The following is a 14,381-nucleotide window of genomic DNA, read 5'->3' on the forward strand; positions in this document are numbered from 1 at the left end:
ATAGCGTTAGTCCTAGCTGTAAGAGGAAATTAAACATTTCTTAGAGTTTTCTTCATCAGTAGGGTCAAATCTTTTTACTAGGAAGCTTTTTTTTTAATGAATATGACCTGTTGACTTTGAAGTTTGTCTGATATGTTTTTAATCCAAGGGTGGCATACTGGTTAGCACTGTCACCTCACAGGAAGAAGGCCCGGGATGGGTTGGGTCCAGTCTTGGGCCTTTCTGTGTGGGGTTTGTTCTCCCTGTGTCTCTGTGGGGTTTCTCTGGGTTCTTTGGCTTCCTCCCAGCGTTTAAAGACATTTCTTTAGACACTGGGGTTAGATGTACATGCATGGGGTTAGATTAATTGGAAATTCTGAATTGTTATAGGGATGAATAGTCGTCTCCTTGTTTTTGCCCTTCAGCAGATTGGTCCAGGGTGTACTCCACTTTTTACACATTGACAGTGGGTCAGGCTTCACCCCCCTGGCTAGAAAATGGATGTTTTTATTCAGTTTACAAAAATGACAGTTCGTAATTCAAGCCTAGGGTCTCTATTTGTTGCAGTGTTGAAGAACTGAATGCTTATGACTTGCTTTTGGAAGTAGCAAAAATCATTTATAATGTTAAGTATTAATAATGAATACGTTTATCATTTGTTGACTGAGTTGCAAAAAACTATAGAGAACAGCAAACAGTGCAAACAGAGCTTTAGTGAACCGGTCAGTCAATGGGATATGGCGAGAGAACAAAGCATGGCACTGATTTTGACCATTTAATTAGGTGCATCAGACTTTACTGTTTATATGTGTGTGCATGTGTGTGTGTGTGTGTGTGTGTGTAATAAACAATGCTGTGAAAAAAAATCAGAGTTGTCAGTTTAAACAGGGAAGCTTTGCGTGCCATGTTGTCAGGTGGGTTGTTGGGAAAGCCACACAGATCCCGAGGACATGCTGTACATTGTCATGTTTGTCTACGGCAGAAGTGTTTGTGTTCCTTTCCTCAGGGATCTAAAAGGAAATACATCTAAGACTACACTCAGAACAAATGACTTTCAAACAGAAGAACCCACACTGCTAACACGCTTGTCTCATGCAGGCAAGTTGTTCAAGTGTCCAGGCCAGCTGTCCAAACAAAGCACAACTGAATTCAATATCTGAGGAACTCATAATCCACACAATAGCTTAGAAAAAGCTAATAGATTTTTTGGGGAGCATTCATAAAATGTGGTATTTCGTATTATTTGTTTTCTTATGAATGTTTTGGATTTTTCCCCCAAAATGGATTTATATTGAGTCTGAGTGTTATTAACTACGAAAAGGTAAATCTTAAGCATTTTAAGCTGTTTTATACATCTAAAAGCATTACACTTTTAGCAATGATTTTCTTCTTTTACCTTTCATTTTGTACAAATATTATGACTGCATTGTGTTGATGCATTGCTAATGGATGAATATCTTGTGCAGATACAATCGATTGAGGAGTTTAACAAGTTACCCCAACAAACTTCCTTCTGAGCCTTTCATTTTCACTGGCTCTGCCACAGGCTTTTGGTCATTAAAATGATTCTCTCAAACATGCAGCTGGATTGTGTGTAATAAGTTAAGAAATTACTTAACCATATTAATGGTTTCGAGCAAAGTCTGTGTGACATCAGAATTTCTAACTGCATCTCTTTTTAAATCAGGATAATATTAAAAGAAAAAATATTTGGAAAGAGCAAAATATTTGTAAAATTTTATTGGTATCATGTATTGGTAATTTGAAAGGCACATTTTTGATCCGCCCCCCCCCCTCTGCTAATGTTTGCTGCCTTCACTCTTGCACACTGACCCTGTTCCCTGTTTGGGCCTCAGTGTTTCAGCTCCCTCCTGGAAAAAAAACAGACTGTCCTTCTGGGAATTCCTCCCGCAGAGAGGAATAATGCTATGGACATTTCTCTGTCGTGCAGAGCACTGTCTGCAATGCGGGGTCTTTGAAGGATGGGCAGGTGGCCCAAGTATGTGTTTGCATGTGTAGAAGAGGGGACACTCTACAAACTTGTTTTGTAAAAACTTTCTCAGATGATTGAAGTCTTGAGAGAACAACAAACAGCGGTCCTCTGGTATGACAGATGTCTCCTATTGATAAATGCTTCTGAAATTCTTTGATTATTTTAGCTTACTGGGTCATTATGTAACATTTACAGCTGGTTTTGAACTGATTATTAACTGATTACAGCTCTATGATAATATGTATCTATAGATCTGTATCTATGCATATATGTGAAATAGGATGCTTTTCTAAATTGTGATATCAGTTGATATGCAAGTGATGCGTTTGATGTTGATGATGTTTTTACAATGAGGTTAGTATAAGGCCAGATAAGGTGTGCTGTGCTGTTGAGAAACTGGCAACGAACAAAGCATGCGCACCTCAAGTTTGCCAGCAGAACAATCTCAGTTTTACTTCCTTTGGTGGATTGTTAGTACACATCCTCTTACCTGACTCCATGTTAACTATTCTACATGTGCCTATAGTCAAATACAAAACTGGTAAAATAGAAAACCATATGCCAATTTCTCTATTCTGAAGAATATAAATCAACCACTGTCAGTTGGGTTCCAAAAATAAACACAGCAGTGATTTCTGAAGGGGGTTGTTTAAAAAATATAACAGACAAAAACAAAACAAAACTATATTTATGTGTTTTCTTGATGCATCAACAACTCTGCTACCTCCAGCTCCGTCTCCTGGCTTCTTGCCATTGCCACCTTCACTACCTCTGCTCCTTACATCGTCACCTTTTCTACCCGTCTCCCTCTCATTCACACACGTATTCTGTCTTGCTTCTACTGACCTTCATTTCTCTTATCTTACCAATTCATACCTCCACCTCCCCAGGCTCTCTTCCACCTGGTCTCTACTCTCACTACATATCACAATGTCATCCGTAAAAATCATAGTCCACGGAGACTCCTGCCTGACCTCATCTGACCTCATCTATAAACCTGTCCATCACCGCTGCAAACAAGAAGGGGCTCAGAGTAGATCCCTGATGTATGTCCACCCCCACCTCGAACCCATCTGTCACACCTACCACACACCTCATGCAGTACCGCAGTTCCTCTCTTATATATCTGTGTCGCATCATCAGTAATGATCTCTTTCTGTTGATGATGATGACGTGCAGCGACACTGCATGCACAAACACGTGAAGCTGACGTCCACAATAGCTCCTTTTAGAGCCTGATGTGCTCCACTATATACAGCACATGTGCCGTGCACTTACAGTAAAAAGCTTCAGGTGGCATATAATGATGCATTCAGGATCTTGCTCAAGCTTCCAAGATGAATAAGTGCAAACCAAATGTTTGTGATGACCTTTCATGCTATGCTTAGAAATTTTATGCAAAAATTTAGGTGCTGATTAATTAATTCGGAAAATGTGTTCATAATGTTCTTAACTGTACCTACTTTAAGTAACACAAGATATTCCTCCTACTTCTGGAAACATCGGAACATTTGCTTAATCATCACTGATGATTGTTTTTTTGTTGTTGTTGTGTTTTTCTGTTTTTTCTTTTTCTTTTACATTAAAAATGGACTGCGGTGTCTGAAATGAAGTTTTGGTACAGCAAGTTTTGTCACAACAGTCAGTTCTACCCACAACATCTGCTCTGTTCATCAGCATTTGTTCATCTTTTACTGGGGATGTAAACAATGCAAGATTTAAGCCTCACTGAGCACTTCAAAATGAGCAACTCTGCATTAAAATGTGTCAGTGAGCTTTTTCTTATTACATAAATTGATCCTTAAAGGAAATCACTGCTTTTAAATTGCAGTAAAAATAGTTATCTAGTTGAATGACTGCTGCCATATTTGATGTGGATCATATTTTCTCTTCCTTCTTATTTACTTTCTTCATGTAAATCAGCTTGAGCTGGCATATAATCCGCTTTAACACCTACACACTGACTCATGCCTGTAGCCCCCAAAGCCCAATGTGAAGTGTTGCCAGTGTTAGCTGATGTTCACACAGCATAAATATGAATCATCGTCACACTCGATTCACTTCATCTACTAGACGGCCTATAGTCCCACATACAGAATCATCTCACCGAAACCGACTTCCAGGTAATTGCATAACCGCATCATTTCCACAGCAATGGCCGGTTATTGCTCATCCATGAGTTGGCCATGTTTCAGGGATAATCATACAGTGACTGGCATCTCTCTCCCAAATGATGAATGCATCAGTAGACTGATCTTAATTGTCTTTGATTGCAACATCTTTCAATCCTGCAAAGTTAACTGAATGGGTTTACTGGTCTGTGATGAGATGTTTTCTCCCTGTTTCTCCTAATTATGAAGATGGTGGGGGCTGTGGTGCTGTGGAGGATTGACAGGAGGCAAGAAAAAATAAATAAATCTTGCTCCAGACTTGTGAGGAAAGCTCCTTGTAAAATACTTGATGTCTCAGTCTCAGTGTGCCTTATTTTTTTCTGTTCTGTGACTTTAAAGTCTAAATCCGCTTGTGTATTTACTCCAGTTACCAAAGTCACGAGCTGATATACGTCAAACATGTTTCTCCTGACCTCCCAGTACTCCCAGACGCCCATTGTTTTCATAAATCCCCTCAAAGCTGTTCACAAGGCTGCACTGCTTTTTCTCTGTTGCAAAATCTACAAAGATGTGTGTTTTTTTTCTTTTTCTTTTTTTTTCTCTTTTTGCTTAGTGACAAAATGATTAGGAATTTAAAACAAACAAATATCTGCTCTTTCTCTTTTCCTTCTGCCCAGCAACTTCTCCTTAACATCACTTGTCCAATACAGGCATTTTCCCTCCACTATGACGTCCTATAATATAAAATTAAATCCACCTAGCACACACATTCATGCAAATATTTCTAAAGAGCATGCATTAAAAGCAGAAATGAAATGGTTAGCTATAGAATTAGTGCATGGCTTCTTGGTCAGAGCTGTCTCTTCTAACCTGTGTTAGTCTCATGAGCCCCCAGTCCTCCCAGGTCCTGACTCGCCTTCTGTATGTCTCGCCCCTATTTGCTCTTCTCTGTCTCTTGACTGTGTCTGTGTGGGCTTGTGTGTGGGCTAACGGTGCTTACCGCCTCACAGCTATGGGTATGGTTGCCCTAGTTTCTCCTGGCACAGCTGATTTCCACTTCCACTTGCCTACAGTATATGACCTTGGTCCTCCTCTTCTTGCTGGGTTGTTGACACTAAGATCTCCTGGTGATTGAAGCTTGTTTTCTTGTTGCTCAGTAATTCTATGCATTTACCATATTGCCTCTCCTCTGCTGCAGATTTTGATTTGGTTGTGCCAGTCTGCCTTACCTGTGGTGAAACCTCCCTGACCACATGAAGAAAGAGTCATCTGGATTCAAACATGTGAAACCTGAGTATGCTTACCTGTGCACAGGTCTGTGGAAAAACACTGAATCCCTACCTGTATCCTTACCTGTGAGAAACTGTGAGAACTTACCTGAAACTGCACCGGTGTCAACTTACCAGAAACCGCAACCTGTGAAAGCAGCGAACATTTACAGGCTAAATGACCTTTGTGATTTATGGACTAGAGCTCGAAACCCTTTGCTTGAACAGTCTCTGTAACTTTGAATTATTGCTAATACTCACCTGTGATTAATCTGAATTTGTTCATTAAAATCTTTGAACTTTTTCAATTCAGTCCTATGAGCAAACTGTGACAGCTCCATAGTTTAAAAGCAGAATCTGATTATTAAGCTCCTCATAATGTTCTGTAATCTCGCTAATTGGAAAATACACTTTATTTGATTATATTGTTATTGTTAAACACTGCCATGTAAGTCTGTGTAATGTTTGTTGGTGTCTAAGCCAGAACAACAATTTGTCGATCCAAGTTCACCCGTGAACTTTGGCCAGAGAGACAAAGAATGCAGGCAGCCAGAAGATATTCTTATTTGCTGTTTGTTGGGAGCTTTTATGCCAACAAAACAAGTTATCTTCAGGTCAAGAGAAAATAACTGCAACCTATTAATTCATATGCATATCAAGTTTTTAAGCTGAAAGGTTTTAGACTGCAGATGACATCTGAGTACAGCTGGTAGTAACCACATGCTTAGTCAGTGCTGATTGAAAGGATGTCCGTGGAATACTGTCTCCAAAACTTGTTAAAACCTCTGGATGTAGCTGTGGAGGTTGAGCAGCAGTGAAATGGAAGGTTGGTGGTTCAATCCCTGGCTGCCCCAATCTCCAGTCGGCATGCCTAAGTATCCAGGGTGAGACACTGAACCCCAAGTTGCTCTTCGATGTGTTCATTGGAGTGTGAATGTTAGATAGAAAGCACTTAGTTGTAGAAAATGCTTGTGTGAATGAGACATGTATAAAGTGCTTTCAGTGCTCAAGCTGAAAAGTGTCAAGTAAGAACCAGTAAGAACCAGTCCATTTCCTGCTCTGCTGTGTTTGTCACCAATTTCAGTGACGTTATTTAATGACTTACCTCATAATTAACCATGTAATTGCTCTCTCTGTTCGGATTGGCTGAGATGAATTAATTACTGTCATACTTTTGGGTTAATTTCATTAGTATCTCTTCTCAGTGCTCATCTAACATGTGAAACAAACCTTTGGCACAAGCAGTTTCTATGGTTACACCTCGCTCTCGAGGAGCACTGCGTGCACTTCATCTTGTTAGCAGACAGATAAGGTGAGGCAAGGTGAGTCCACATCCTCAAAAGAAGGAAGAACAGAGGGAGATAAATGAATTGCTGTCCCTCTGGAATCAGTGGCTGCATCTCCTTTGCATCCACCGCCTCCTCCTCATTAGTTAACATACTAGCCCCTCGTTTATGGGAAAGGGAACCAATAAAAGATAGTTCTCTGGAGTTAAACCACACATTAAAGCATATACATTGATGCACACACTCATGGGGTTCACTCTTTGATGTACCATAGCATACATCTGTTGCGCTCCTCTGCTGACCTTCCGGGATCCACAAGCCACTTTCTCAGCATCTCTGGCCCTTGCCTCTATGGGTAGCTGTTCCCCACTGGGTCATCCCCAGAGGAGATGCACAGTGGGGTTAAACGTCCTGTCTTTTCCACAAGGTCAGGGCTCAGTGCTGTACAGCTTCAAAGAAAATGGAGGCTTGCATGGCGTTTATTGTGGAGAGACTTTAAAAGACATTTAAAGTTTCTAGAAAATTAATATAAATTGCCCATAAATTAGTACATTTTTTAAAAAGGAAAATGAGCGTTTATTTCCTGTAAATCACCAACACACACACACACACACACACACACACACACACACACTCAGAGACATCCGAGGAAAGAGGCACCTCGTTTAATTTTAGCTCAGGTGTGTGTGTGACCTATCCTGTGAACGTGAGCTGGGGGAGAGAGAAAGGAGACGATCCCCGAAGCCGTGTGACATCAAAACGCGCTACTGCCGGTGACCTAGAAATGGAGCGTGCGTCGACCGTGTGCGTAAGCAGCGCTGGTGGCAAATAGTCGAGGATGCTGTTTTACGTTGCTGATGGCGTTTCAAACGGGAGACGCTGCAATTGGTTAAAATTTCATTATATTTTCTTTTGGAGGCAATTAAAGGAGACGCAATTAAATTGAGTAAACAAATCTATGTGTCGGCTCCCTCTGTTCATTCACGATCTCTTTGTCTCGCCGCGCGCACGCAGGCACGGTGATGAGAAATGCATGAATATGAAACATAAACCACCACCAACACCGTGTATCCACAACATCTTAATGCCAGCGGGTGTGACGTTTTAACCCATCTCGTGGTGGTCATCATTTCCGCGCGATTAAAGGCGCGTGCCAAACATAGTCCAGGAGGAGCACGGAGGAGGAGGACAAGGGGGGTGTCTCGCGACCCGGCGCGTTCTCGCAGCATACACAACAAGAATTTGATTTGTGTCGCTGTGCAAGCAGTAGGCGGAACCCGAACACTCTTCACATCCCACTTTTGAGAAGATTACGAGGAGAATTCATCGGGAAACACATGACAGAAAGGCAGCCGGGAGGCAAGGCGCTCGGACGTAGCGGGACAGAGGCTGTCAACGCGCAGGCAGGCAGAGGCGAGCGGAGGCAGGATTCGTGTGGAGATATTTGGAGTTGGAGGAGGGCATTGGTACTTCTCTGGTAAGGCAATGGAAATCTGCCGTAACCTTGATTTGTAGCCCTTTCAGTGTGTTAAACTTAGCAACGAGCATGTTTTCTCACGCTGTAGAGATGAAAATGTTAGACTTCGCTCAGGTAAAAGAAAAATGATGCTCTCTGTGCATGCACATAGACAGAACATGAGTATGCTGCTGGATAACGCTGTTGGGTTCTTTCATTCAAGTAACATGTAAGGTCCTTGCCACAGACAGATGACATTGCTATTGAGATCCTGTGCCACCCTTTGGGCTACACAGACTCCCCAAGTAGGCTACTTTCTTCTTGAGGGCTTATCCACGTATTCCGTAGGATAGAACTACATACACATTCCTGTGCACATCAGCTGACAGATTTTTTTTCCATCAGCAAAAAATTGGTGACATTTTTTTGGGGAAAAAGAATGATATTCACTTTAAATTCCCTGACTCTATTTTTTAATGGCCACTGCAAACTTAAAGCCCAACTAAACTCTACACTGATTACTTTTCTATTTTTATTGCATGTATATGGCACTCGGGATTAGGAATTGCGTTTTAATGCCTTGGATTTTAGTGACTAGGTTGGATTTTACTGGTTCTGGCCGTTTAATCTGGATGTATTTCAGTCAAACTTGCAAGGCATCCACAGCTGGCTCGCACTGTCACAGTGTGGCTACAGGTGCCATCTGGTCCTCGTGTTTCGTGATCTTTGCCAGCCTGAGAGGCATAATTAACACTTCTGTTTGTATGCCAATTCTGATGAGGAAGCGGGGAAACAGAGAATGCTGCATATAACACACATATATGCAGTAATAACTCTGTATCTGATGTTTTCGGGCTGTGCTACAGACGTGCATTACCTCTGTTTGTTTAACACGATATGGATACTTACTATCATGCGTGCACAGAATGACATTTAGGAAATGCATGAATCCATACTACAAGGGTTTGTGTAAAACATTCTAATGACTGAACAGCAGCGGCAGGTTTTCTGGGGTGACCTGCGGGAAAAGTGTTCAGTCATTCTTTCCTCCATGATGAGTCACTTCAGGGGCTTGAGGGCAGCAGGTGAAACTGTGACTGCTGGACTCGACAGGCTGGAGCGGGCTGTCAAGAGCTCATGTGTAGCCTACTTGGCCACTGATGTTACAATTGACTGACTCCTCTTTCTGGTCCATGTGAGGGCAGTCTCCCACCCAATCCCAGAATTAAATCACACTGTTAACAGATTGATCTGGCCTCCGGTGACATTGTGTGCGCTGAGCTTTTGAGCTGCTGTGTGATTAAAAGCCTCCATCTGACTTGGTCAAATTGTATTTGTGTGCGTGTAAGCACATGCACACGTGCACATACATGCATACAGCACTGATTATTGAAATGGAGGTTGAAAAGACTCTGTGATGTAAATGTCACTGCCCCTCAGATTGACTAAAAATATACATCAACTAAGAAAACAAATGGGAAAGACTGAGGAGCGCCGTGTAAATGTGTTCGTGGCCTCCGTTCACACCTATAAATGGTCCTCTACTGTAAAGTGATCAGTCACATCTTATTTCACTCACACCCAGTACAGTCATTCAAGTGTCTATCAATATTTGTGTTTCTTGTCTTTCAAACTCCAGTGTTTGGATCAGAAATGTTGACGACTCCTTCACCGCCCTCTTTTTCTCTCCATTATTAGATCAGATGAAGACACAGGACTTCCCTAAGTTCTTGTTTAATATGATCAAAGCTCTGCGTCTGTGAGAAGTATATTCAGATCCTGGAGAAGTATTGGTTTACGTGTGCAAGAATGAAAAGAAAACATGGAGGGATTTCTCAGTCTTAGAAGGCAATGTAGTTCACCGTGAGAAGAAAGCAGCACCCTGCGGTGACTTTGTCAATAGTATTAAACTATGAAAGGACCTGAGCCACTGTCTGGTCTTGAGAGATTTATTTTGGTCACAGGGATAAACTAAAGAATTTGCTTAACCATTTACCCTCAATAGTCACAAATAGATATTCATTTTGCTTTTTAACGATCAGTTCTGTATTTTTTGAGTTTCATGGGTTTATTCTTCCTTAAATGATGGGACATAACAGCTTTTTTGTGTTTTGAGTGCACATGGTTTAGACTGGAACTCCTCATCTTATTCACTAAAAATATACATCAGATATACCATTAGTGTATAGTTAATATTAGTACTCATTATAGTATGCAGACTTAGATTCATAGACAAGGAGGTCCTGTGGTTAAGGTGTCACCAGTCACAGCATTACTGCATTTTCAAAGTGCAGACAGGTTTATTGAAAACTATCTGCACATGTCCTGAAGGGTATTTTAGATTATTTACAGCTTGCATAAGGTCAGACCACTCGGGATAAATGCCAGCCCAATGGATGAGCTCCAAGAAGGGGAAAATTATTATACCAAACTAAGTAATTAAGAGAAGAGTCTAAATCAATGCCTCATGCGAGGCACTGCCTGTTTAATTGAAATTTTATATTTGCTTAACGCCTGGTCTTGGAAAGGTGCAGCTGCGTGTATAATAATATTGATTGTTTTTTTATGTGGATTGTTTTTCATTATTTTTTGTTTGTGACCCCTTTGGGTGAATGTCTGATTTCTGACTTGTAAGCTGTTCAGAAAAGGGTAGAAAAAAACCCATTAGTTTTTAAAAAAAGGACCACACAAAGATGGAAATAATTTTGTTCTGTGGATTTTTTTTTTTCAAATTCCCAGTATCAAGTTTGAGAACCACTGCCAGCGAGTTCTGTTAGTGGACTTTAGGTGGTCACAGGGTTTGATTAAATTGGCAAAGAGATTTCACTACAACACACAGAGGAAAATCTTACCACTAGTCCAACTTAGAAGCTCCTAAATTCTGAATATATTACTCCCAGAACTGAATTTTTACTCATTATCCATCACTGGGCACTGTGCTGTGTGATTTCTATAAGGGATTTAATTCTTAAGCCTTATTGATCTGATTACATTGCATGCCCAATGTGCCCTGGAGTTCTCTGTCATTTGGACATTTGGGATTTGGACTTCCATGGTGCTGTGGCATGTGACATAGTCAGCAGTACAATATCCACCCTGGTGGTCACACACTGCGTGAGTTATACTTCCAGTTGAATGAATGCACTCTTTCCCCCCACACTTGCATCACCATGTGATGAGGAGGTAACAGGAGAGAGACGGGTAGCAGATGCCAGGAGAGGATGGTTCTTTGTTTTGGGGCAAATGATAAAGAGAAGCCTGAGCTGGCATTGAAAAGTGTGGCGATGACGGAGGATTGTCTGAATGGAAGGCATTACATATATGATGTCCTTGACAATCTTCTGTTTGAGATGCTGAGCAACAAAAATTTGTGAAGAGAAAAAAGTCATATCTTGTCTGTATGGTTTTCTATCATTTATATACTGTATATTTGTCTTTTAACCTATTTTGATAGCAAACCCAGTTTGCACATGTATTTAATAAAACAGTTACATAATGAAGGAACAGACAGTCAGACAGACAGCAACATTTGCATTAAACCATCATCAGGCAAGTGGTTGACAAAGAGAAGCCATATCATATCAATCATAGTATATCTCGTGGCTGTAGTCTTAACGCTTCTGTGCAAAACACAGTTTTGATATAATAAATAAAGGCTACGTTCACACTGCAGGCGAAAGCACATCGGATATGCGGATATGGGCCGCATATGACCCTATGGCCCATATCCGATCATGGTATGACAGTGTGAACGGCACAAATCCGATATTTTCAAATCCGATCTGGGTCACTTTCGTATGTAGTACTGAATCCGATACATATCCGATGTTTTAGAAAGCGACTGCTGTCTGAATGGTCAGGTCGCATTAAATCCGTCTTTTACATCACTGACACAAGACAGACGCCAATTATCAGCGCCGGAGAAGACATCGCGAACGCTTCCTGGCCATCCAGTGTAGATGTCAGTGAAACTGTTGGGAAGACAACGTGAACATTTTATTTGTACTGTATAATCTGCAGATTCTGACAGAAATCTGCAACTATCCTTTGAAGCACCGCTCCTCTCTAAAACAGCAATAAGGATAATTTTTAGGTTATTTACATTATTATGTAAATAACAAAATAACTTAAAGCAAAAATTGGGAAACGTAAAGTCCGAAGTCTTTATATCAAGGGCCATCAGTCAAACAATACTGTTTGCTCTGGGTCTAAACAGAGCGCGTTGTGTGTGACATCTTCTTTTGCGCATGCGGGCCGCTTTGATCGTTCACACTAGAGCGCGTTTGCTGTCGCATTTTATTTGTAGTGTGAACAAGCAGACAAAAAAATCGGATTTGATCAAAAAATCGGAATTGAGCATTAAGACCTGCAGTGTGAACGTAGCCTAAAATATACACCCTGATGTTTTCATGGATAAACATAAACAATTTTAAACCGCATTCTCATAACTTACCAAAAAAAGTGTCTCGTCTTTACCTGTTTCGCTTAAAATTAGTGTGTAAAATATCACCACTAGGTGTCAGTAGATTGCAGATTGCAGTCAACTGAATTTTGTTTTCCAGTGTCTAATCCTAACTAAGATAGCTGCTGTTTACCTCAGCTGCCAATATGTCCACATCTTTTTACTCTGGAGAAGGCTTTAAATCTTTGTGAAAGGGGTTTGATACCAATCGATGAGTCGCGAAGGTCACTTCTGTCTGATGACAGCGATACTGAGATGAGTTTTTGAGGATATCCTGAACCTTTCGTGTATAAAATGTTAATAAATGTGCTTATTTATTTCCAGTATTGTCACAATTACTTATTGTCAGCAGATTAGCTATGTAACCCTTCTGTCTCTGCACATCTGACAACAAGCTGGCTAAACAACAACCACAAGTTAACGTTGTGCTAGATAAATGCTACGTCCAGATGAACAGAATCAACCTTTTGGAATTTACTTACCTGGGTGATTGAGCATGCATCAAGACATTGTGCTAGCTAATGTTAGATTTGGGTGTCCTCAAATCACACTTGTCATCTAACATCTGATAAATAGTTTGATTATATCCTCACATCGTAGTTTATCCGCTTAGAGCACAAGCCCAATAAAGTTGGACAACAGTTCTATTCTTTATAAAAATTGTGCTCATTAACCATTTATTTGCAATTTTTAATTAAACCATCTCACTTTTGTGCTCCTATGCTCTCTACAGACGACGTAATAGTGTCTTGTGAGCCACCAAACCACAGGGCTTGGATCACATTCAGATCAGAAGACTGTACAGATGCTTATTAAGTTGCTTAGCACTTTAAGAGAAATATGGTCCTCATAGGTGGTCATGTTAGAGAATGAGCTTTTTGTGCTTTCTATTTGGATGCACCTATCTCGTATCGAAACACAAAGTCAACAAAAGGCAGCAAAAGTCATTTATTATGCCAAGCACCAACCCACTAAGCGTCAAACATGCATCGCATCCTCGAGCCAAAATATAATTATGTGCTGAGCCAAATGCACGTGTTTGATAGAGGATTGGGAAAACAAGGAGGAAGTCTGCTTGATCAGAGATTTGGCAGATTACAGGTGCAATAACCTTCATTATGTAAATAGATTTTTTTGCACCTTTTAAAGGAAATGCAAAGGCACAGGCTACTACAGGAAGATTGCACTAGGAACTGGAATCTTTTCAATATTACACAAGCAGTAATTATAGAAATGCATCAATAAAGTGGGGCTGAGGAGATTTAGTTCCTTTCTGCATTATAGTGATCTTTGTATTTGCAGTGCGAATTTATTTCTCAAGTAGTTACTTGAAATTCTGAGGTGTTATTAGCCCTGTGGATGGCTACTACCAGTCTGAACAAATCCTCAACATCTTACTGCATCTATATCATCATCTGTTCCACCTTTTCTGAGTACAATTTTGTGCTTCAGTGTTCTTGCATCTTGCACTGGTGATGTCACGCGCATTTATGATGAAAGCTGGAGAAGTCGTACCAAGTCCCAACTCGTGGCACGCCCTCAATACCAAGCTAAGAGCGTATATATTTTGGGATTATTTCTGTGAAGTAGAAGGAAGTGACATCTTTATATACAGTATGTCTTAAACCCATCCCTGTAGACATTATTTCTTTATCTAGAGTCCTGCTTGCATTGGTCTGAAGCTCACAGTGCACTCTTACCTGCGTGGTTGTTGTTCGACTGTCGCTTCCAGTCTGTAGGGTGTTCAGTGTTAAAGTTGAGGCAAAGTGACAGGAAGTGTTGGGTGAGTCTATAAATAAATTTTATTTGCACTGAGTCACCACACT

At 40.8% G+C, this 14,381-nt stretch overlaps 1 protein-coding gene and 1 long non-coding RNA gene across 3 annotated transcripts in view; both read left to right on the forward strand.

Moving 5' to 3' along the window:
- The first annotated feature begins 1,903 nt into the window (after window positions 1-1,903).
- On the forward strand, window positions 1,904-5,363 carry LOC112846932 (uncharacterized). The gene is made up of 2 exons (XR_003220149.1): window positions 1,904-2,083; window positions 5,282-5,363. It is a non-coding gene; the product is annotated as an uncharacterized LOC112846932 (long non-coding RNA).
- Window positions 5,364-7,622: 2,259 nt separating this feature from the next.
- Window positions 7,623-14,381, forward strand: part of LOC100696164 (sodium-coupled neutral amino acid transporter 3) — a 34,929-nt gene continuing 28,170 nt past the window's right edge. Inside the window, exon 1 of one of the 2 annotated variants that reach the window (XM_005469541.4) lies at window positions 7,623-8,114. The gene's annotated coding sequence lies outside the window, so the exon portion shown is untranslated. The remainder of the gene's footprint in view (window positions 8,115-14,381) is intronic. The other variant, XM_005469543.4, reaches the window with a different exon arrangement.

This window comes from Oreochromis niloticus, linkage group LG5 (assembly GCF_001858045.2).
Source record: "Oreochromis niloticus isolate F11D_XX linkage group LG5, O_niloticus_UMD_NMBU, whole genome shotgun sequence".
Lineage (NCBI taxonomy): Eukaryota > Metazoa > Chordata > Actinopteri > Cichliformes > Cichlidae > Oreochromis > Oreochromis niloticus.